Raw genomic sequence first — 26,619 nt, 5'->3', positions numbered from 1 at the left:
AAAAGTTCAGGGTTTTTAATATATATTGTGGTGACCCACTCCTCTACGCAATCCAGAAAGATACCTTGTTGCAACGTTTTGGACTAATAACTATATTGTGAGGTGTTCAGAATACACTGTAAATTAGTGGAAATGCTTGTTATTGAATGTTATTGAGGTTAATAATAGCCTAGGAGTGAAAATAAGCCCAAAAACTTGATTTTTAAACTTTTTATGTTTTTTTCAAAAAAAATCCGAATCCAAAACCTTAAATCCGAACCGAGACCTTTCGTCAAGTGTTTTGCGAGACAAATCCGAACCCCAAAAATAACGAAAATCCGGATCCAAAACACAAAACACGAGACCTCAAAAGTCGCCGGTGCACATCCCTAATTATGATTAAGAAAACATAATAATACAAGATATACTAGCCTTGCACTGGTATAGCAGAACAGGTGAATACAAGCTATAATTCTCATATAAGAATGCATGTACCATATCTCGTTTGATGCCATATATATATTTAAACACCTTGGGGTAAATGTATGAATCTCCGGATTCTTCATCTCCGGCGTGTTAAGCCTCTTCAGCGCTTAAATTTAAAGCGGCGCTGCATTGTAAAGGGAAACTTCCCTTTACAATGCAGCGCCGCTTTAAATTTAAGCGCTGAAGAGGCTGAACACGCCGGAGATGAAGAATCCGGAGATTCATACATTTACCCCCATATCTTTGAAATATCTAATAGCGAGATTATTTCACATGAAGAAAATACCCTGATTTTATCTCTACCACGGTAAGATCAATTCACATATAACCATTATGAAGAATTCCAAAACTCAAGTGCATAAATGATAGGACACTAGAGAGTTTTTGGGACCTCTACCTGTATTACCCAGCTGGTGGTATCCGTGCGGTTCTCGAGATAAGCTCTGCATACCATAAGATTAAGAGTGAAAATTATATGTCTTATTCACAATTATTGTAGAATAATTAAAAACATGAACTAATCTGCCATTTCTATACCAATGTGGCAATTCATGTGATCTGATGATTAGCACAGTAATATACCTACCAGGACTCTCGGTCTATACTGACATATTATAGTGACATACTTACCTTATACCTCATTTGTGTAAACCACACATGACTGTATGATCTTCGTGTCCATATGATGGAAACACAATACACTTACCTTATCTGATCACAATTCATGAATTGTTGGTATTCTCAAGACCCCATCATAAAACATCTGTACAATATAACTACCATAGATAGAGACTCCCTGTATATATCTACGGAACTAAATAAAGTGTATTGATCTTCTGAATATACGTACCCGATCAAGACTCCAAAATTTTAATATTTCGCTTTTTAACTATTCAGTTTTATCTGTATGACTAATGAATAGTAGTTTTATAGTGTAGTGTCAATTTATTTGCTCTTTTCTATCAAGGTTTGTTATCCACAATGAAGTGTCCTTTGAACAACACAGGATTTTCTCCATGAGTGTGCCTTCCATATAAGTAGTACTTCTCTCTCTCTTTTATTATATACAATACATAACTACTGGAAGTAGCACCTCACACTATCATAATAACCTATTAAATTATGTCTTGAAAATATACATTAATTGGAAAGATTTTTTTCTTGTGCGGGAAATCATATATATTACTTATGTTTGACTATTTGGAATAAGCCAATAAGTTACCTGGTAATCAAATAGAATTCATTGTTGACAGTATACAATTCATCATCATCATCATTTATTTATATAGCGCCAACATATTCCGTAGCGCTTTACAATTGGGGACAAACATAATAAACTAATAAACAAAAAGGGTAAAACAGATAAAGAGGTGAGAAGGCCCTGTTCGCAAGCTTACAATCTATGGGATAATGGGAGATTGACACATGAGGTTAAGTATACATTTTGCATCTTGGCCCAGCCAGACTGCATACTAGAGCACAACTATTTATGGTACAATGGAGACTTTTATTTTAAAACTCAAGGCACTGCTATGGGCAATAGGTTTTCCCCGAGTTATGCTAATTTGTCCATGAGCAAATGGGAGGACAATACCATCATGTCCTCCCATCAACACGGGGCAAACTTAGTGCTCTGGCGTCGCTACATTGATGATGTCCTTATGATCTGGCAGGGTACACGTGATTCATTATTATTATTATTATCCTTTATTTGTTAGGTGCCACAAGAGTTTCGCAGCTCCATACACAGAACAAACAGTAGACTATAAAGGGTGAAACATTACTGAACAATAAATAAAAAATACCAATACTTCAGAAGCTCCAGGCAGGCTAATGCAGTAAAGAGAGCCCTGCTCATACGAGTTAGCAACAGAAGGGTGTATTTTATTAGATGTGGTAGACTTCATTAGATGGATTCTTAAAATATGTTACCTTTAGGTAGGGGCACAATCTCCTATATTTACAGCTTAATTCTCAATGTACTTTTCCCTCCTGGCGGTAGGCATGAGAGGGAGTGTGAGAGGGATCTGCCCCCCCCCAGAGGAGAATTATTGGGAAATCATAAGGGACCAAGTCGCCACCAGCTCTATTTCCACTTCAGTAAAGGAGAACGCATATAAAGTATACTATAGGTGGTACTACACACCTGACAAACTCACTAAAATGTTCCCCACTAGTTCTCCATTATGTTGGCGGGGTTGTGACCAGATGGGCTCCTTTTTTTATATTTAGTGGTCCTGCCCTAAAATATCCTCCTTTTGGGATCGAGTTAGGGCCCTCCTCTCCTCCCTCCTTCCATGCCCTGTCCGGAAAGACCCATGGTCTTTTCTTCTCTGTTATCCTCTGATTGGTGATGATAGACAGTCTGCGAAATTGGCTTCCCATGTCCTTGCAGCAGCGCGATGCCTAGTAGCTAAGTCTTGGAAACAAGTTGAGCCTCCCACTATGGCGGCCCTGCGATCCTATGTCTTGTTTATTGCCCAGATGGAACAGATTACATACCATCTGCATGATAAGGGTGATAAATTTCACCAGATATGGGCTCCTTGGCTTTACTTATAACCCCATACCTCTTGTACCAACTCCTTCCTCCTGAAAAGAACTCCCTGTAGTCATAGGTTGCCTGACTCTTGACGCGGTCTCCCTCCTCAGAGAATCTAAGTAGTAATCTCCTTTGATATTTTTATTGCCCCTCTTTTATTTATTCATTTATTTATATTTTTGTTTTTAATTATTTGTCTCTCTTCTTAAGAAGGACAAGATGAGGATAAGGAATTGTGTGGATAAAGGGAATTGTGTTCTCTTTTTCCTTTATTCTCGGTGGCGACCAGTACCCCCTCCCCCTCTTTCCCCCCTTACCCCCCCACATTATATTGTTATAAAATGTTATAGTTTCTTGTGTATTTTGGATAACAATGATATATTTGCCTGTCTGTTTATTGACACCCTCTGGCTGTCTTGGACACTTGCTACTCAAATATTTTCAGCTTCATTGACAGATACCCATGATATGTGCTGTTCTCTGTTTTTGTTTCTATTCCTGCAAATGTATTATTTGTTGAATCTTATCTGTACATGATTGCTATTTCTCAAAATAAATAGTTAAAAAAAATATATGTTAACGACAATGACAACAATTTGATAATTTCATCCACTGTAAGCAAAGTGAGGATATGCTACTTGGATTTAGAGATATACATAGAAGGTAATGGCATTAAAATCAAAACCTATTTAAAACCAGTGGATGTCAACGGGTACATCTTGGCCACCAGCCATCACCATCATAATTGGCTTAGTAATATTCCTGTTGGCCAATTTAAGAGAATTCATAGGAATTGTACTGATTTGGATGTATATGTAGAACAGAGTGTTCGGATGAGAAAACAATTTCTCAATAAGGATTATGATCCCCATTTAGTAGAACAGGCATTTGAAGGAGTTAGAAGTATGGAAAGATAGGATCTATTCAATTATTCAAAAGCTAAAAAAGAGTCTGACAAATTGGGGAATTGGGGACAAGATGGCCTCTTCAATACGGGTTTATCGGAATCAGCCCATCAATTAATAGGATTCTCAAGCACCATTGGCACATTTTGAAGAAAGACGATGTCCTTCAGGGTCTGTTGCCGTCCCAACCCAAATTGGTATTTGGAAAAGTGCCAAATCTTAGCTACAAATTTACCCACTACCTACTAATTCAAATTCTGAGACCTGGTTAACCGAGATGACCCCTAAACATGGTTTTTACCATTGTGGCACATGTATGAGTTGTAAAGCATTGGGTTATCAGACTAGCAAACCGATATGTGCATTTAAATCTCATGAAACGATGGAAACTTTTAATATTTAAAGTCGTTTAACCTGCAATTCCCAGTACGTTATCTCTTTATTGGAATGTCCTTGCAAGATCCAATATGTAGGTCGCACCATCCGTATATTAAAGGTACGAATTGGGGAACATATTAGAAATATAAGGAAGCGATTTGCACTTCACAGTGTTTCTCAACATTGTTCCCAATATCATGACTGCGATCCTGCAGGTTTACAATTTATGGTTATAACATCAGTGAAGCACAATTGGAGAGGAGGCAATTTCCTTAGGAATGTGAATAAAGAGGAGGTAAGGTGGATATATAAATTGAAAACTTTGGCACCTGCTGGTCCTAATATAGATTTAGAATAAAAATACCTTATATGAATATGTTGATTATATTTTTAGATATATTTATTGACTACTGCTATACCGTTTTAATATTTGTAAATATATCATTTTTTTATTGTATTTTATTTTACGATATTGGTAAGAGCTGCCATGTATAAAGTGTAGTTCAGTATCATCAGCTGTGAATTGTGTTACATACATCTACTGCAGACATTATGCTAATTAGTATTAACGGTTATTTGATAGGTTGCAGGATGTGGTATATATTGTAACAAAAGGAGGCATTTAGCTGGCAATATGCATAGAATGCAGGGAAGTAGAGTAAAACATTGGCACAGTTATGTACCTAGGTGGAGATTAAACCAGGTAAAAACATATGTGTAGTTTAAAATTGGTTTACTTACATGATTTAAAAGCTACTTCCTCTCTGTAAACAGACAGGGTGGGTCTGATAGTCTAAACAGAGCCAGGGATCGGCGTTTCCTTTTAAAGAGAACGTGGGTGTGTCACCTGTCCATCAAGCTAGGCCTGTGGGAGGAGTGTCAGGTATAAAACCCTGCTTGTTTCATTGTTCAGGGAGATCAATGCTGGGCTAGCTGGCTGATCTGGACAGAGAGCTGGACTATGTATACTAAGCGTTGAGGGTCTCCATAATTGCTGTGCAAGTATACGGTGTCAAAACTTTATTACCATCCTGACAATAAAGAACCATAAAAAGGAAAAAGTTGTACGCGTGTGCTTCTGCAGTAGCGGGCTCTTGCCACAATATATATATATATATATATATATATATATTTATTTATATATATTATTATTATTATCTTAGACTTATAAGGCGCCACAAAGGGTCCACAGCGCCGTATATTACATATACAGAAAACAGAACCAAGACACAACATGATACACAAATATATACAAACACAGGTGACAGGGTAAAGCAAATCAGCTTATATCTGACAAATAGTGAAAGGGATGGTAGAAATCAGCAAGAAGAAGCCCGAAGATTAATAAAATAGGGAAAACAGGGCTAGCGAAGCAGGCCAAGAGGTACAGAAGGTGAAGGAACAGTAGAAGGAGCACACAAGGAAAGAGGGCCCTGCTCATGAGAGCTAACAACCTAAAAGGAAGGGGGAGACACATAAAGGGTGGTACTAACTAGGGGAGAGAGCCAGAACAAGAAAGTTAGGAGGACTGATAGACTTGAATAAAGAAATGAGTCTTAAGGGCACGCTTGAAGCCTTTGAGAGTAGATGCTAACCTGATGGAACGTGGAAGATCGTTCCACAGCAGGGGAGCAGCCCGTGCAAAGTCCTGAAGACGAGAGAGAGAGGAGGTGATCAGTGAAGTAGTGAGGCAGCGGTCAGAGGCAGAGCGGAGGGGGCGAGTAGGAGTGTAGTTAGAGATGAGATTGGAGATGTAGGGAGGGGAAGCTTTATTGGTGAGGGTGAGGAGTTTAAATTTAATTATGTAGGGTATGGGGAGCCAGCGTAGTGACTGTTGGAGGGAGACCGCAGAGAGAAAAATGAGACGGGCAGCAGCATTGAGGATAGACTTAAGAGCATCAATGCGAGAATCAGGTAGGCCAGAGAGAAGAAGGTTACAGTAGTCAAGGCGAGAGATAATAAGCGAGTGAACAAGGGTTTTCGTTGCTTCCGTGGTAAGAAAGGGACGTATCTTAGATACATTCCGAAGTTGGAAGTAACAGGATTTTGAGAGGGACAGAATGTGAGGCTTAAATTAAAGGGAGGAATCAAGGATGACCCCAAGGTATCGGACTTGGGGGACAGAAACGAGGGTAGTGTTATTAACAGAAATATAGAGGGGAGGTGGGAGAGTCCTGGCAGGGGGGAAGACTATAAGCTCGGTCTTGGAAATATTGAGTTTAAGCAAGCGTTATATATATATATATATTTATGTTTATATTTATTTTTATTTTTAATCTATTTATTTTTATTTTTATGTTTTATGTGTACTTCAATTGTTCTTATTACTAATATGTTTGTACAATCGAGATATGACAGAGCAAATTTATACCAATTGTGAGTTATTGTATAGGTTTTATAGTTGATATTGTTATACTGATTTGGATAACCTAGAGAGGATGTCCTTATTCTTCCAACTTTCATGTTGGAAGAATAAGGACATCCTCTCTAGGTTATCCAAATCAGAGATGAGATGGATCTATGATATAAATACTCTTATCCCCGAGGGACATAATGCTGAATTTGAGCTAAAATGTTTTCTATAGATGAGAATCTCCTTTGCTATATTGTTCTTGATAGTGTTTTTTTATTCATTTATTCTCTTTTTATGTATGGCATTATGCATAAATGTCGTTCTTTGATCAGTTTGTGATTATATATATTCTCTGTCTCTCCTATTCTCCGTTCTATCTGACGGCAAGATTTACCTCCGTGGATCTCAATTTCGGAAGATATTACACAAGCTATTGTTGTCTAGTATAGTTGATTTATGTGTTAGTCAGACGTCAAGGCTGAATGTGTTAAAAGAAATATCACATTGTATCCACACCTCGATCGGGGAGTAAAGAAATACCGGGACTACTCTACGCAGGAAAGATCCAAGCCTCGTTCTGGTTACATATTACGATCAGGAGTTGGATATAAAGAGGTGGACACGAGAATTGAAGCATAACCTTGATAAAGACTTTATTTGTGAGCCGAAACGCGTTGGTTTTACTTTCATCTTGAGACCGGGTCAAAGGACTTTGAACACGAGCAGACGGGACAGACTGCGGTGAGGATATTGGTTGCCCATACTTACCTTGCTTTGTTGATGCTGTTATCTGGTACGAGTCCCATGTTTACCGGCTCTTTTCCATTTTATTAAAAGATAATGCGATAGATTGTTTTTATCTTTTTTTCTCGAGTTTGAGATGTTAATGTTACAGCTGAAGTCGAATCCACATCTTTCATTCCTGCTATGGGCGATTTGTCATCCCCGTTCTAGTAAGCACATACCCTATGGAGTTTCTACACAGAATGAAGACACGGGTGTATATTAGAGTATCAATGCACGGGAGTTATTTGGAAGTTTTTTTGACAACTGTCATTGTGGACATACTACACCATCATTGCCTCTTCTGTTTATGATTTCATATTTTAGAGATTTCTCCGGAGGGATCCATTATATATGTCCATATATAACTTCACACCAAGTGGGCGTGTAGGCAGCGCCATATGTATGTATCAACCTGTTTGTTACACATATGGTACAACCAATCATGCAATGGATTTAATTAAGGGAGGTCTATTTCAAGCTGATAGCATCCATTAACATGGCGCTCTTGATAAAGTTCTTTTTATTAGAATGAAACGCATTGAGCTGTTACAGCCCTGCATTCTTTGATTCATTATAACATTCTTTTTAGCCTGGCATATTATTCACTATGACATTCGCTATGGAGGAGATTTCGAATAAAATTGTTAATAACTTTTCCGGGTTCCTGCCTGCTATTTCCATTGGAGATAGCATTGACAGATGCCAGCCTGGCAACACACTTAGCTGCTTTCGTTTGGGGGCTTCCCATACAGACAGCAGACTGCATTTGACTGATCACGGATAGAGGAGTTACTTCCATTGTAAGTAACAGATTTCACTTTATTTTGGATGTTTTACACAGGAGGTTGATTCTATTCTTTCTATTATTTCATGTCCATTTGGAGCATTTGGTTGCGTGATACTTCTTCATATTGGGACAGACCATCTTCTGGACCATTTTCTGACACATTTGGGCCTCGTTTTGATGTTGCCATGGCACATTGTATCTACTGTATGTTTGCATTTTTATTGACTATAGATGCTTGGACATTAAAGATTGATATATCTGCTCAAGGATTATCATTTATCATTTTTCATCAGTTTTACATTTTTAGCCCATTATTAGCATTTACATTTTATATGTGATACTATGTTTTCAGATATTTTTCTCTATTTCATATCTTAGATTTGCTGTGCACTATAGTTTGTTGTTTGTTATAATCAAAATTGGATTGTACTCCTTCTGATTTGGATATGATTACATTAGTTGTTTGAGCAAAGTATTTTTTCAGAACTAGTTTCCAGATGAAACTTTGTAAATCTAAATAAGTTTAAAATTGATTCAGTTGCTAACTAGGGAATAATTTAATATTTTTGTTTAATAGTGAAATCTCAGCACTCAAATCAAAAATGCCTATAGGTTTTGTTTCCTCGCCTGCTGTTATTGAATTTTGGGTTGTTTGGCGCTCCTTCCTCCTCGCCTTTCTCTTATAACATGTTTAATTTTCTTTTTGTCATTGATAGATGTAGTGGTCGTAGTGGATACAAACTAGTGGGGTATCTTTCCCTTAAATAGGACCCTTGCTGCTGGATCCATCCTTTGTTAATAATGTCAGATCTTCTATCTGATGTAATTGTCTATCAAGACATTTCTTCATTGGTGTACATAAATTTACAATACCAGTATTACACCCTGATTTTGTTTGCCATGTACTTTGTCATGCATCATCTAAATTGTCAGATGTATTTCTATTATCCCCCTCTTTAAGTAATTATAAATTGTTAAATAAAGAAGAATGGAAGAGTAATGAAAAGAGGCTAGGAGCAGTGGATAGTATACTGATACAATTTACATTTCATTTTATATCTCTATCAGCAAATTAAGGGCACACTATTTTACTAGCTTTAATTATATATGACACTGTGGAGGTCATCTATGGAGCAAAAATAATCTACTTTACAGTATAAAAGAATATTTAGATTTACTGTGCTGTACTGTGTCTCAATTTTTGCAATTACGTCTAGATTTCTGCTAAAACACTTGGGATTACACAGCAAGATTATGGCATTTCAGAATAAAATTTGCATAGAAATAGTTTAACTGGCTCAGAGCTGATTGTTTAATCTTACATTTTTTCCCCAATACTATTTATTGAAAGCATCACAAGCAATAGACCTGAAGGATACAGTATCACAACAATATCAGGCTTTCGCACAGAAATATAGATCATAAATCAAAGCCCATTTTTGTGCATTTCCTGTCGTACTTAAAGTAACATAATAAACAGCTTTGAACAAAATTGCCACATGTAATAAAGGCAGTCCTAATGTATCATTATTAATTTAAGTCATAAATGATTCAATTACAACAAGAAATAATCAAGTCACACAACTGCCTGGGAGTGAAATAGAAAAATTTTACTAATTACATTGACAGCATTATCTAGGTGCATACTTATGAAACTTTAACATCAAATCACTGCAGGCTTCAAGCAGTAATAGACTAGATTAGAAATGATACAAGTGAAAGAGCAATATTATTGTCACTGAACTATTTTAAAAGAGAAATAAAGCCTCAGGAAATTAAAAATCTGCATGAAGCGAGAAATAAAAGATTTCATTGAACAATAAGAGCTCCATTATATTGTACTTATTTATTTTAAATATAATACAACAGGTATATGATATAACAACATATAATAATCATATACCTGTCATAAGCAAGACTGCAAATTATGTATATAGGAGTAATTAAACAGTAAAAAAATACAATCTGTGACCTTTGTAAATGAATGTCACTTAAATAAATAACAACTGGTGTGATATACATGGCAGCCCAATAGTAGTGCTGTGTATAAAAACATAAGATAACAATTCTTTCTTTCTATACTCCTGGCTATTATTGTGGACAATTTTCATTTATAAATAAGGAGTAATTATGGGACCTGATTTACAAAACAGCAAACAAAACAATTAACATTTCTGATATTTAATGAGCAACAGTTTAAGGCCTGATAAACACTGGCAATTACTTGCATGTGTTTTACTCAATGCAAGTGAAATGCATGTAAACAGAGGTGTCAGAAGTAGCCATTGTTTTCACTGCCACCATATCCACTAATGCTGTTATTAATCTTTGTATGACAGTGATTTTTGTAAGGAGGGAACAAGAGAATAGAACCAGAACAGATGGATTTAGCTTCTGAAGGCACACTTTTAATTTTACCATCCACTTGAGCACCACTGTCCACTATAAGGGATTTGCATTTTATAGTGCATGGTCTTCTCAGGGTATATATGTGATATCAGTGCTGGTGAATTACAAAACACTTCTGTTGTCCCATACTGACATGACGGGAGATTTACTAAATATTCATTTATTTGACTGATGGGAAGCCACAACACATCACTGATAATTTTGCCCTCTAAACCGCTGGGTTTACTATCCAGCAGTATGAAAGGTGGAAACACAAACCGCATGTGATGTGTGGTGATATGTTGTAATGTGTTTCAAAACCCCTAAGTAACATGACATTTAGCCCACTGTAAAAAAATTAATAAACAATTAAAGAAATACTATAAAAACCTTCCTCCCCTTCTGTACTAGTCTGTGGCCCATTCTGCCCCCCCCCCCCCTCCTAGAAATGTCCTGCCCATTTTTAAGCAGCACTGGGCATCTCCTGGCAAACCTTGTTGGTGGGTACCAACAAATTAGTAAATCATGTTAAAATGTCTCCATAATAATAATTAAATAAAGATAAGTGGCCTATTTTTTTTAATAAATATGTAATAGTGCCCTGATTACTGGATTTACAAATAATAATGTCTCCTTCAATAGATGGATTGCAAGCCAGAAGTGGTCTTTAATCTTTCACAGATCTGGCTTTTGTAGAGAATGAACTGAGGGTGAATGAGAAGTGTATGAGTGTATGAGAAGGTGGGTAAGGTGTGTGGGGTAAGGCATGAGGAGAAATATTGTTGAATGGTGTTGATTTTGTCTTTGAAGTAGGTGGCAAAGTTATGAGCTACAGTAGTAGTCATCCCTAATAATTAAATAGTCCCATAAATTCATGTGACTTTCTGTGTGCCAGCTTCTTCATTCCTCGTGATTCTGGGAGGTAGCCATTTGAAACCTTCGCCCTTATCATTCTTTCGTCATTGACAGCTTCGCCGTTGTCAAGTTGGGTACGTCGTTGTCAGTGTTGTGGTACTCGGGGTCACGTACCCAACCCATGACCTATGAGGGAGAGAGGGGTGGTTGTGTAGACTATTAAGCTAGCAGTGGCAAAGAGGTGTCCTGAGTAAGTAAACTGGATAGATATTAAAGAATCAAAGTTATTTTGCTTGACAAATAAAAGGTCTGTGTTTTAAAATGAATGGAAAAATTGATAGCAGAGAATGTCGGCTTTGGAGCAAGATTTTCACCAGCATATAAGCATTTTTGTAGGTGCTGGTTTGAGGTATTATGATTGAAGTTTGAAATACCAGATACTCTATAAGGTGGCTGGCGATGTATTGTTTGATGCTCATATATCAAGGTAGGGCAAGTTGGTTATATAAGTAATTTTAGTGAATGAGAAGATGAGAAGTGAACTAGGTCCAGAGGGTTTAGGGTGAGATACTGCAAAGCTGAAGTAAAGGAGGTCACAGGCAGAGAGCGGGAAAGACAAGTTGGAGAAGTATAAGTATACATTAGAGTTGATGGAAGATGAAGTTCACTGTGAAGGACCAAAGGATGAAGTAAGCAAAAGACATTTTGTAGCTGTCTCTGACAGCATGAGAAAGCGTGGGAACATCAAAGTCAGTGGCGCTTTCCCATGCTGTCAGAGACGTATACCCCAGGTTAAAAATAGACCTGCCGGCCATTAGAAAGTCATTATGTGGCGGGTTTTTTCTGTATACAGAAGCAGCTTCAGCATCTCTTGGAAGATTGTTTCAGCTGGATTATTTTGGGGATCAAGCTGACAGACAATTTTATTTTTTTTGAGAAGGCATTTGGGATATTTTTTGGAAGCATTTTTTTAATACTAACTCAATTTGGATTAAAAGCTTACAAGGCGGGGGCGTGGTCTAGCAGCCATTCTGTCAAGACGCACAATGGAAGAGCTCCTCACATATAGGGCAAATAACCTGATAATTCGCAGCTTCCCCCCATTCTGAGGACCCGCTCTGACTGAGCCCGACGGGGGGTCCGTCAATGCCCACCTTTTGACCGGCCCAAGTGATATCTGAACCACCGGCCCGGTGGAACTGGAGACTTCCCGCTGACGCCCTCCTGCGGTCTGCATACCTCGGTGCCGCCTGCTTAACATTTCCTGGGTGACCCATCACCGACTCTGCGACGTGGCTCGCGGGTGTAAGGTGCCTCTGAACGAGTGGATCCCGGCGATGAAGAGGTCATGATCGGCCCTGTGCTCTGGAGTTGCAGGAGGTGAGACCACCTGAAAGGGCAGCGAGAAGTTAAAAAAGACCTTCCAGGGGCTAATATCTAGAAAGTGAGTGGGGCTCTACTCACCCAAGTGGACCGGAAGCTGTGGCTGCCATCGCTTACCTTCTTTTCCAGTGTCATTTTGCCTGGGTAGTATTTGGAGGATCTGCTAGGTGGGTCTATTTCCTCATGATTTCCATCTGTATTGTTGCTTAGAGGTTCCTCCACCTGTACCTCTGTGGTCAAGGTTACTCCCTATGCCTAGCTCTATACGGAGAAGCTGAGCGGATGCCTCGGGACACTTTACTGATCAACATTGAGGATGTCTCTTTAGCAGAGTGCCTTCAGCCTACCAATCTGCTTTGATTATCTGACATCTACTGGTAGTATCTATAACCTGGATGGAATAATTACTATTACCATCTCTAGTATCACTGACAGTGGATTAGTGCATCTCTGCTGCCATCTAGTGTCCTTTTAGCAACATTATACCCAGAGCTGAAAGATATAAAGTATTTCAAAATGTTGCACTCACAAGACCTCTTAAGATAAAGTGTGGAGGGGTGCTTTGCCAATGCAGATGCCTTTTGAAGATGCTTGAGTGAAGTACACCCATTCGGGCCATGCTCTAACCCAATTAAACCGTTTTATATGTCATAGTATCAGCTACTATAAGTAATATCAAGACCTCTGGTACTCTTATTCTGTAGGTCCCCCTGAACATCATGCCACCTAGAAAGGTCAAACCTAGCAAATCTGCACCTCTTGTGAATTTTTTCGGACCTGGTTCGACTGCAGCTGCAGCGGGAAATTCTTCAGTTCAAGCTGTGTCAAGACAACCACGCCAGCTATCCCAGTCTGGGTCACACTCAGAATCATCCAGAGATATATGTCTGACACGCAGGCCCTGGAAATAGATGGTCCAGTTACATTGAGATCCATTTAATCGCTTTTGTCTGCTCTTAAAGCTGAAATCTCTTCTGAGCTGAGTTCATCTATTAAAGAAATTAAGAATGAGGTGATGGCGCTAGGAGCTAGAACAGACCATCTGGAACAAAATTTCGAGGAATGGGTTAGTTCTCACAATCACTTAATTTCAGCGCATGACCTCCTGCAAGAGGAAGTCTCTGTCCACACAAATAAGCTAGTGGACTTTGAGGACAGGTCACATTGTAACAATATAAAGATCCGAGGTATACCTGACTCTGTTTCCAATGCTGAATTGTACCAGTAAGCCACAGATTTGTTTCACAAGCTTCTACCTTCGGCCTCTGACATGGATTTGCTCATAGACCAAATTCACTGCTTGCCTAAAGCTAAGAATGCCCCGACCTCATCTCCAAAAGATACATTACTCAGAGTCCATTTCTATAGAATCAAGGAACAGATCCTGAGAGCTATGCAGTCATCTCCCACTAGAGATCAATTGGGGGATCTTCAGCTGTTCCATGATATTTCAGCGGCTACATTGGCTAAGCGTAGGTCATTCTCACAGATAACTTCAGCCCTGAGAGAGGCCAACATCCAATACCGCTGGGGGTTCCCGACCAATCTTCTTGTTCACAGAAACGGAACTCTTGTGGCAATTTTCTCTCTCCTGAAAAGGGTTCAGCACTATTGAAGGAATGGGATATCCAGGTTCAGGATCCACCAGCCCGACCTAAGCCCAGCTGGGTCACCAGAGAATGGTCTACACCGGAAGCTTGATCTTCTATGTATACAATGTTTCTTTGAGAGCGGTTTTGTTATACAACCTTTGCCGCCTCTGTTAGGGTTGGTCAGCCTATCCTGTTGTTTTGGGTTTAGACTTTTGGTTATCCGGTTGCTGGCCCCTCTCTCAGAGAAGGTAACAGGGCGAAGGAACTAGGTTCCCTGTTTGGTTAGGACCAATGGTCTGGAACCTTTGATGTTACTGATATTTCAACACCTTTTTGTTTATATGATTTGACCTATTAAGCTACCTTTCTCTTTTGCAGATCAAGCTTTTAGTCTTAAAGTCAGCACCCAGTGCCATTACTCATAGATATGTATGATTTATCTATTTGATAGGTGCTATTTCATGTTATGGTAGCAGTATGCTTAGCATAAGTTATCTGTTTAAACGATTTGTTTTCTTGGGTCGGAGCACTCTAGGCCCAGGTGCACGTCCCCACATATATACTTAATTTTGGCACTTGTATAATTTGTCTTAGTATTTAGTGGCAAAGTACTAATTCCCTTATGGGTACTATTTCAGTTTATTTATGTATTTTTGTCTCCCCTTTCTCTATTATGTCTTTCTTTGTGTTTTATGTCCTGTCGGAGACGGTCTGGAGGAGAAGGCCACCAAAAGATAGAAGCTGGGGTAAGATGTACGATGTACTGCTCATTTAAAAAAAAATTGATATGCTTAAATTTCTTTCTGTTAATGCAAAGGGACTAAACTCCCTTAACAAGTGCCGGATTGCCCTTCAAAGTTTTGCATCCCAAGGGGCTGATATAGTAGCTCTCCATGAGACCCATTTCTCATCACATGCTCCACCCCAATTCTACAACCCTAAATACCCTATCTGTTATGCCGCATCTGACCCATTTAGGAGAAACGGTGTAGCTATTTTGATTGGAGCAAAATGTCCTTTTAAACTTGAAAAACAAGTTCCTGACAAAAATGGAAGATACTTAACCTGGTGGGAAAAATCGGTCGTCAGTATATTACATTGGTGTATCTATATGCTCCTAATTTCCGACAACTTCTGTTCCTCAGGATGCTCTATCAGGCTGTATATAAGGTTAAAAGGTGAATGGTTTTGTGTATGGGAGATTATAATGTTGCCCCAGATCTAAAGCTAGATCGATCCTCTAGCCTCTCCAAGCAGTCAAAATCTTCCCTTAACGCTGTATATTTAACTTTTACTCAAGAATTGATTTGGTTTTAACTGACAAATGGTCCCTCCAGCGTATAAAGAAAATTGAACTATTACCTATCACCTGGTCGGACCATGCTCCTCTGGTTTGGCATCTGGAGACCATTGCTAAGGACCGACTTTTGAGGCCCTGGAGATTAGCAGAGTATATATTAGCCAGTACGGAAGGGAATCAAATTATTCGGGTAGCTTTAGACTCTTATCTGGAGACCAACAAGTCTGAGGACACTTCAGTATACGTCCATTGGTGTGCCCTTAAGGCAGTGATGAGAGGCGCGGCAATCCAGGCTGCAGCAACAATTAGGAAAACACAGTCCGTAGTACTCTCCTCGTATGAGTCACAGCTGACATTGTTAGAGACTCTCCATAAACGTGCCCCTCAGGATTCTAAAGTTAAAGCTGATCTAGTATCACTCCGTAGGAAAATTAACGAATTAACTCTGTAGCAAATTAACAATGCAATAGCTAAGCTCAACCAAAAATTCTACACCTTGGGGAATAGAGCTAGTAAGCTACTTGCCTGTAAACTACGTGGGAAGAATGCTATCAATAGAATCAAATCCATTTGTAACGCACGGAGTACCCATATATCCAATCCTCCTTCGATAGCTAATAGATTCACTTCTTATTATTAAAGTTTATATAATCTAGAGACAGATGTAACCTTGACTCAACGCTCCCAGGAGACTATAAATGATTTTCTGGCCTCTATTTCGCTCCCAGCCCTGCCGCCGGAGGAGGCTGAAGCACTATGTTTGGACTGGACAGAGGACGAGGTCCATGCTGCCATAAAATCCTTGAAGAAAGGGAAAGCCCTGGGCCCGGATGGATTCACACTAGACTTCTACTCCTCTTTCCGGTCTGAATTGTCCCCGGTACTAACTAGCCTATTTAACTCGGCTACTAAGGATATGTTCCTACCGGCAGAAATCTTAGAGGCGCAGATTATCACCATCCTAAAGTCGGGAAAAGACCCCACACAATGTCATAACTACCGGCCTATAGCGCTCCTTAACTTAGATTTAAAAATTTTTGCCAAGCTGATTGCTAACCGTTTAAACCCTATCCTCCCACAATTAATCCATATGGATCAGGTAGGTTTCATTCCGGGTAGACAGGCTCCAGACAATACGAGGAGAGTTCTGAACATTATAGAGACGCATTCAGCTGGCTCTGTGCCCCTCTTGTTGCTCTCCTTGGATGCTGAAAAAGCATTCCATAGAATCCACTGGAAGTATATGATGGCTGTTCTTACTAAATTTGGTTTTGGGGGCTTCTTTCTCCAAGCTTTAGCTACCTTGTATACTACTCCATCTGCTAGAGTCATTAGAAATGGGTTCCTCTCCTCTGCCTTCCAGATTAGCAATGGTACCAGGCAAGGCTGTCCATTATCCTCCCTGATTATTGTTCTTGCCATGGAACCCATGGCGGCTAAAGTTAGAATGGATCAAAATGTGGTGGGGACGGTTATTGGTTCTCAACAGCATAAAATATGTTTGTTTGCGGACGATGTCCTTTTGTTTGTTTCAAACCCCGAGTCTTCCCTAGCCGCCCTATCCGGCATTTTACAAGATTACTCAGCGGTATCTTACTATAAGGTTAATACTACCTAATCAGAAGCTTTGGGGTGGCCCTCGCACAAGATGCTTTGAAGCTGCTTAAGTCTACATATAAATTTAATTGGTGTTCCCTCTCCATAACTTACTTAGGCATATGTATATCGTCTGACCCTAACCTGACTATCCAACTTAATTACCAACCACTGTTAGGCTTGTTTGATAAACTCACAAAATCCTTGATTAACTTTGAGGTTTCCTGGGTGGGGAGAGTAGCAGCCATAAAGATGATGCTCCTTCCAAAGATACTATACCTATTCCGTTGTATCTCTAATCTGGTGCCTATGTCTTTGCTTAAAAAATGTCATTCTATTGCGTTTAAATTTATCTGGAGCAATAGATGCCCCAAACTATCAAGAGATAGGATGATTAGAGCTGAAATAAAAGGTGGACTAGCAGCCCCTAAACTAGAAACATATCAGTTTGCAGCTATCCTAGACCAGCTTAGGGATTGGCATGCCCCTCCCCAGCTAAGGAAGCCTAAAGTTGACATTGAGCAAAATAGCTTCTCCCCATTCCCACTACTAGACCTGCTATGTTTAGACAAGCCAAGTAGACTAAGCCCTTCTCAAGCCCTGAGAAGTGTTAGAGACTCTATCGCTGTCTGGGATAAGATGTTGACCCTTCTGCCAGAATTTCATCTCCCCTCCTCTAGTCTTTCTACAACTGCACTGTCTCAACTGATTCCAGATCTGCACCTTGGCTTTTAGGATAGGCAAGGGGCTTGCCGGGTGCAGGACCTTATGGAGGGAGGATCACTTCTCTCTTTTTTCCAAATTCAGGAGAGATATGGTGTCCCAGTTTGTGACTCTTACAAGTACCTCCAAATTAGACATTGGGTGCATTATCATCCCTCATTCCCTCCGGCCTTAAAACCGGCTCCCCCTGTCATTATGTCGTCTCTCTCCCACTTCTCACGCAGGAGGCATCTCAGTTTGGTATTGACTCTTGATGGTTCCTGTGGACAGCACAGATCTCTCGGTACAGAGGATCTGGGTGAGAGAACTTGACTTAGATATTTCGCCAGAGGTCTGGGCGAAAATCTTTAAGAATATATACAAAATGTCAAAGTGTATCAACCATTCAGAAATGCTTATTAAAATGGTTCACAGGGTGTATCTCACCCCAGACAAACTGCATAAAATCTGGCCATCAGAAACCAAATACTTTTGGAGAAATTGTGGGGAATTTGGTACGCTTATCATCATCATCATCATCATTTATTTATATAGCGCCAACATATTCCGTAGCACTTTACAATTGGGGACAAACATAATAAACTAATAAACAAACTGGGTAAAACAGACAAAGAGGTGAGAAGGCCCTGCTCGCAAGCTTACAATCTATGGGACAATGGGAGATTGACACATGAGGTTAAGTCTACAATTTGCATTTTGGCCCAGCCAGACTGCAAAGGTAAAAGTGACTCATAAGCTAAATGAAGCCATCACACAACAATATTGGTCAGGGGGTAGTTGTCTTGTGTGAAATTGTGTAACAGGCTAAAGGTAGCGAGGTTAATAGGGAGGCTGAGGAATATTATAAGCTTGTCTGAAGAGGTAGGTTTTCAGAGAACGCTTGAAAGTTTGTAGACCAGAGGAGAGTCTTACTGTGCGAGGGAGAGAATTCCATAGAGTGGGTGCAGCCCGAAAAAAGTCCTGTAACCGGGAATGGGAGGATGTAATGAGGGTGGATGAGAGACGCAGATCTTGTGTAGAACGGAGTTGCAGAGTTGGGAGATATTTTGAGACAAGAGAGGAGATGTATGTTGGTGCAGCTTTGTTGATGGCCTTGTAGGTTAGTAAGAGTATTTTATATTGGATTCGGTACAAAACAGGCAGCCAGTGTAAGGAAAATCAGTCTTGCCGCAGCGTGCAAAATAGATTGTAGGGGTTTGAGTCTGTTTTTGGGAAGACCAGTAAGGAGGGAATTGCAATAGTCAGTGCGGGAGATGATAAGTGGATGAATTAAGGTTTTTGCAGTGTCTTGCGTGAGATATGTGCGCATTCTGGAAATGTTCTTTAGATGTATGTAGCAGGATTTAGATATAGAGTCAATGTGGGGAACAAAGGATAGGTGTGAGTCAAGGATTACACCTAGGCAGCAAGCTTGTGGGGTGGAATTTATGGTCATGTTATCAACAGAGATAGAAATGTCAGGTATGCTCTTGTTGGTGGGTGGAAATATTATTAACTCTGTTTTAGAAAAATTAAGTTTGAGTTGGCGAGAGGACATCCAAGATGATATGGCAGAAAGACAGTCAGTTTTAGGGGACAACACAGATGTCGAGAGATCAGAAGAGTATAGATAGATTTGGGTATCATCCGCATAGAGATGATACTGAAAGCCAAAGGAACTTATTAGATTTCCAAGTGAAGCGGTATAGATAGAGAACAGCAGAGGACCTCGCACTGAGCCTTGTGGTACTCCAACTGATAGGGGAAGCGGAGCAGAGGTGGCTCCAGAGAAATTAACAGTGAAAGAGCGATTAGAGAGGTAGAATGAGAACCAGGATAGAACAGTATCTTAAAGACCTAGGAATTGCAGCGTTTGTAGGAGAAGAGAGTGGTCAACGGTGTCAAATGCAGCCGAGAGATCCAGGAGAATTAGGAGAGAGTAATGGCGTTCAGTTTTAGAAGTGATCAGATCATTGACAACCTTGGTCAACGCAGTCTCTGTGGAGTGTTGAGAACGAAAGCCAGACTGAAGAGGATCCAACAGGTTGTTTGCGGAAAGAAAGCGTGTGAGGCGAGTGTAGGCAAGTCTCTCTAGAAGCTTGGAGGGGCAAGGGAGCTGAGAGATGGGACGGTAATTTGAGAGAGAGTTTGGGACGGAGTTTTGTTTTTTTAGAATAGGAGTAATCACTGCATGCTTGTATAGTGATGAAAGATGCCAGCATAGAGTGAGAGATTACAGATTTGAGTTAAAGGTGAAATGAGCACAGAAAATAGGGATCTACCAATTTGCGAGTGAATAGGATCAAGAGGACAGGAGGTAGAGTAGGAAGATAAGAAGAGTGTAGAAATTTCCTCTTCACTTGTGGGGTCAAATTAAGAGAGGGTGTCAGAGGGTAGTGGGAAGGAATTGAGCTGATTGCTTGTCGAGGAAGAGGATACCATTTCTAGTCTGATCTTGTCAATCTTGTCCTTGAAGTAGGAAGCAAGATCCTGAGCACTGATAGTAGATGGAGGGTACGGGGTGGGAGGATTGAGAAGATATTTAAATGTATTGAAAAGGCGTTTGGGGTTAGAAGCCTGAGCATAGATAAGAGATTGGAAGTATGTATGCTTATACACGTTTTTTAGAACTGTCCTAAGCTACAACCACTTTGGGTTGAAATTTTCCAGCTAATTACCCAGGTCACTAAGGATGATTTATCCCCATCCCCAGCTATGGCGCTTTTACATCTTTATCCCACTCATCTGCAGCATCATAATAACTATGGGGCTGGGCACATACTCATATCAGCCAGAGCTGCAATAGCTCAAAGCTGGAAATCCCCCTTGATTCCATCCCTTACCAAAATCATCAGCAAAGTTCAACACAGCTATGAGATGGAAACCATAGGCTTTAACTATTCCTCAAGGGCTTCCTCACCCCTGGTTAAATGGTTCACATGGTACGACCTGTGTCTGCCACCTAACTCCCATGCTTTATACCCCTCTGGAGGGTAGATGTCCCGTTTTCAAAATGTATTTTTATGGCTGATTGGGTTCACTACGGCCAGTCTCCGACTCCTGCCCCCCTGTCTGTCTCCTTCCCCCTTGAAGTCTTTGTCTTATGTGTATTTGAATATTTTTTGTGTTATTGTATTTTATTACTTTTTTGATTGTTTATGGGCAGTTCTGACTGATTTATTGTATCTACATTATGCACTGTACTCTGTTGTAACTGCCATGTTTTTTTACATATTCTTTTACTAAAAACTTAATAAAAACCTTTTAAGTTAAAAAAAAAGAAAAACAAAAAGCTTACAAGGCTGGATCCTACAGAAAAAATAAGAACAGAGTTGGTAAGTATGGCACCACAAAACTCACATGATCACAGCGCCGGCGTCCCTCGTCTCTTCTCCCTACTCCATTTGCATTGAATTCATTGAGGAGCGACGCAGAGAGAAGTCCTCAAAAAGAAGACAGTAGAGAGAAGACAGAAGAGAGAGGAGAAGAAAAAAGATGAAAGAAGAAAATACAAAGGTAAATAAAAGAGATGGAGGAAAGCAAAGCAGGAAGGCACAGTGTGATGAAGAAAGACGGGGGGAGAAAAAGGCAGTGTGATGAAGAAGAGGGGAGGAGAGAGAGAAAAAGGCATGTGGGGATGAAGAAAAAAGGGGGGAGGAAAGGCACATGGTGATGAAGAAAAGGGGGGGTAGAGTGAAAAAGGCACAGGGTGATGAAGAAGAGGGGGGGAAGAAGAAGGCACAGGGTGATGAAGAAGAGGGGGCAGGGGGAGAGAGGCACAGGGTGATGAAGAAGAGAGAGGCAGGGGGAGAGAGGCACAGGGTGATGAAGAATGGGGGGGGAGTTGGAGATTGGCACAGGATGATGAAGAATAGAGGGGGAGAGGCACAGGGTGATGAAGAAAAGGGTGGGGGGGGAGAGGCACATGGTGATGAGGAAGAGGGGGGGAGGCACAGGTAGATGAAGAAAAGGAGGGAGAGAGGCACAGGGTGATGAAGGCGAATGGGGAGCAGCATTGCACAGAGTAATGAAGGGGGAGCATGGCAGAGTGTGAAGGGGTAGCAAAGGCAGCATGGCAGAGTGTGAGGAGGAGCAAAAGCAGCATGGCAAAGTGTGATAGAGGGGGGCCAGATGAAGGGGGAAAAGCAGCATGGAGGACGCAGTGTGATCATAAGGTGGCATAACGTGGTTGGAATGAGAGGGGCACAGTGTAATCATAAGGAGACACAGTATGGTGATGAACGGGCACAGTAATGGGTGTGTGATGGCACAGGTGGCTTTTGGCAATGTAGTGTGTGTGAGGTAGGTGGAGGCCAATTAATGGGTGCTATTTTGTTTGTGGGGCAATGGAGGGGCAATGTAATAGTGGGGACTATTAATTTAAGATGGGGTTGTTTGGGGGCTATTGAATGTGGGGGTGGGTTTGGGGAGAATGAGTTCTCTTTATTAAATGTGACAATTATTTAATGGCAGTGATGGTTGCGGCAAATAGGTATATTTATGAAATACAAATACTATTACTAGGTTTGTATATTAAGTGTGAATACTATTATTTTAATGTTGGGGCTGGAGGAAGACCTAATTATTAATCGTGGGTGCTATTGATTTAACGCCGGGGCTGGTTGGAATTTTCTAAATTGAGCCTTTTTTTTTTCCATATAGGGTCCACAACATTCCAGGTGCCAGACAAGCCGCAACTAAAAAAAGAAACCGGCAGCCACAGGTGGTGAAAGTGACAAGAACAGGTAGGAGAGAGCAGGAGAGCCTGTGAAATGTTGTGATTCTAAGGGGACAATACAAATTTTTGGTGATCCTTTTTATTTTGTTTCTAAACACATCTATCAGTTGCTCGCTTGAAATAGACTGAAGGAATGCTGTTATCGCTGCTTTCAAGTCATCCAGTGTGCGCGGATGATCTTGATACACAGATTTTGCTGCTTCCCATAGATAAAAGTCTGGATTTAGATCTGGTGAGCGTGGTGACCAGCTATTTTTCAAAATAATGCGATCTCCAAAAAATTCCTTTAATAACTACATAGATCTGTAAGATGTGTGGGCAGTAGTCCCATCCTGTTGAAACCATTAGAAATTGATTTCATCGCTTGTCATCTGACAGATGAAGAGGTAAAGAATGTCCAAACATTAGCACGCTCTGTTTATTGTGTTCATAAAGTAAATAGGGTTCACAATTCAACGTCTGGAAATTGCAACCCACACACCAATCTTGAGATCATGTATGGGTGTTTCGTGCAAAACGTGAGGATTATTGGATGACCACAATCTTGAATTTTGTGAATTAACATCACCCGAGAGAAGGAACCACGCTTCGTCTGTGAAAAAGGTCACATCCAACACATTATCTGTATTCTCTGTGATAAATTGGTTAAACCATCTGCAATAGGGTATTCTTTTCTCATGGTCAGTTGTTTTCAGTTCTTATACCGCCATTATTTTGTATGGGAAGAGTCGTAACTTCTTTCTCACGGTCTTATGAGCAGTTCCAAGACCAATATCATGCTGCTGAACTAACTTTCGGAATGATTTTGATGGACTCTGCAACATACTGTCAGAAATATCCAACAGTTTCTCCTTCAATAGCTTTGCTGGCCTTTCACAGCGTTTGCCATTAACCACAGATCCTGTTTCGTGAAACTTATCGATAATGTTATGACCCGCTTTGCGATGTGGAGCAGGTGTGTCTCCGAATTTTTCAGCAAATCACTGTCGCACCACATCTGCGTATCTATCCTCTTTTCGGAATATGTGTTCGATTAGCCATACACGTTCTTCAGTTGTTAAAACTATATTCGGATCAAAATTTTAAACAAAATATGGGGTCTTTTCATAAAGCAGTGAAAATAGTCGAGAAGTTACCCATGGCAACCAATCAGCTGCTCCTTATACTTTTATAATATGCAAATTTGAAATGTTACCTCAATGCTGATTGGTTGCATGGACAACATCTCCACTGCTTCAATTCTCCACTGTCTTCACTGCTTTATGAAAACTGCACAGTGACTTTCCGAACACCCAGTATATCTATCTATCTATCTATCTATCTATATATATTGTTATGCACGTTTTGTTGCTATGCAATAACGATTGTCAAATCTCGATTTGTGTTTCTAAAGCACAAAGTAATTTATTATCCTAAAGTAGCAGAATAATTCAAGCGAAATAAAATAAGTACAGCCATTACTTATCGCAGGAGCCCTGGATCCAGTGAACAGTCATTCAGGTCTGATGTCTGTGGTCAAAGAAGACTGGTCACTAGATCAAGAGCTCCTGCTTATATGCAGTCAGAAATACAGTAAAACAATGCAGATGATGTGGCTTTCTTCTATTGGTCCAGGTTTCAGGAAGGTCCAGGATGTTGCAGATCATAGGCCAGTTCAAAGAAAATATACAAAGTTGGGGGTCATCTGTCCAGGGGAAGTGCTCCGACTTTCCCGCCCAGAATCCAGTTTCAACTAGTCTATTAGCATTTTATAGTCAGTATCACTTTAAACATTTACTCCCTAACATCGCTAACTACAATATGCAATATGCGATCTCTTCGGCGATAGAACCGGACAACTGCTGATGAATAGGGGATTAAAATGATACCAGACACATTTCCTATAACCTGAACCTTATGTTTTACTAACAAGCATATAACTTATAATATTAAACATAAATACTACTATATTTTTACATAAATAGCTATGTGTTGCAACTACAATTAGGGGCGTATTCAATTGTTTGTTTTCTGCGCCGCAAAAAAATAACGGTAGTAGTTAGCTGGATTTCAGGGAGCTGCGAGCTGAAATCCAGCGATAAAATTACCGTATTAACGTCTTTTCCGTGCACTATTACCGTATTAACGGTAATAGTCCGTGGAGTGCGAGATTTTTGGCGTTTCCGCCGACAATTAAATACGCCCCTTAATGTGTACTAATTACAAATGTGTGTGTTTGTGCGAATGTGTATAAAAGTGTAAAAACTGTTATTGCCACGTGTTGCGGCTGGATACGCCCTTCCATGCTGTAGCGTGCTCTACGCATCTTTTAAGACAAAGACAACCAAGTTTGCTCAATATTAATTGAAATTACTTTATCCAATTTGCTGACTTTGACAATATATATATATATATATATATATATATATATATTTTTATTGTGGCAAGAGCCTGCTACTGCAGAAGCACACGCGTACAACTTCTTCCTTTTTATGGTTCTTTATTGTCAGGATGGTAATAATGTTTTGACACGTATACTTGCACAGCAATTATGGAGACCCTCAACGCTTACTATACATAGTCCAGCTCTCTGTCCAGATCAGCCAGCTAGCCCAGCGTTGATCTCCCTGAACAATGAAACAAGCAGGGTTTTATACCTGACACTCCTCCCACAGGCCTAACTTGATGGACAGGTGACACACCCACCTTCTCTTTAAAAGGAAACGCCCATCCCTGGCTCTGTTTAGACTATCAGACACACCCTGTCTGTTTGCTGAGAGGAAGCAGCTTTTAAATCATGTAAGTAAACCAATTTTAAACTACACATATGTTTTTACCTGGTTTAATCTCCACCTAGGTACATAACTGTGCCAATATTTTACTCTACTTCCCTGCTTTCTCTGCATATTGCCAGCTAAATACCTCCTTTTGTTACAATATGCATATCTATATATATATATATATATATATATATATATATATATATATATACACACACACACACACACAGGCACTTATTATTCTTAAATGAATATGACAATTGGTTTCTAGATGTCATTATCAATACACTGGGAAATATATAAATTATAGCTTTCAGTCTGTTTGTACCTCACAATTACACTTAAAACACTAAAAACACAATCAAATAAATAATGTAGCTGAATATGTTATAAACAAAATCTATGTAAATAATATGCTATGGGAAATAAGCACTGTCCAATCATGAAGTTAAACTTACAAGTATAATACTATAATACTTGAGAATATATAATTCATAAACTGTTCACTTGGATTCAAAACAGATACTGGTGTATGAACTAACGTTGTGACTCAGATTTCTGTTCTTCCACACAAGCGGTTTACAAACATAAAGGAACAGGTCTAAACAATATTATTGTTTTTACTGCTATCTTTACTCAATAATATATGTCCTGTATATAGTGATTGCCACGCGCTGCATTACTGATTATTTATCATCTGCATGTAGATTCATGCATTTCCCTTATCATTAAATGCCCTGAATATTGTGATTACCACGTGCTGCTTTAATGATTGTTTATTATCTGCATGCTTCTGTCCAGAAATTATATTCATATACTTTTACTGTATGAATCAGAGTATTTAACAAATAACGTACTGTGGTACACTAGCACCTGTTACATTTTACCCTTGTTGATACAACTTATCTACACACCTCCTTTTCATCCCACATATGCACCATGAAGATTTCTTGATTTAGTTGTACTACGTTTTATAGGATTAAGAGTTTCCTATTTTATATCCTTAAGTGGCTTCTCAACATACTGACACTGTTCTACACTGAAGGAAGCGCAGATAAGGTTCTCAATATTTACAAATATAATGCACACT

Source organism: Mixophyes fleayi, chromosome 7 (assembly GCF_038048845.1).
Source record: "Mixophyes fleayi isolate aMixFle1 chromosome 7, aMixFle1.hap1, whole genome shotgun sequence".
In the NCBI taxonomy this organism is placed as follows: Eukaryota; Metazoa; Chordata; class Amphibia; order Anura; family Limnodynastidae; genus Mixophyes; species Mixophyes fleayi.
Note: the sequence above shows the minus strand (reverse complement) of the source record.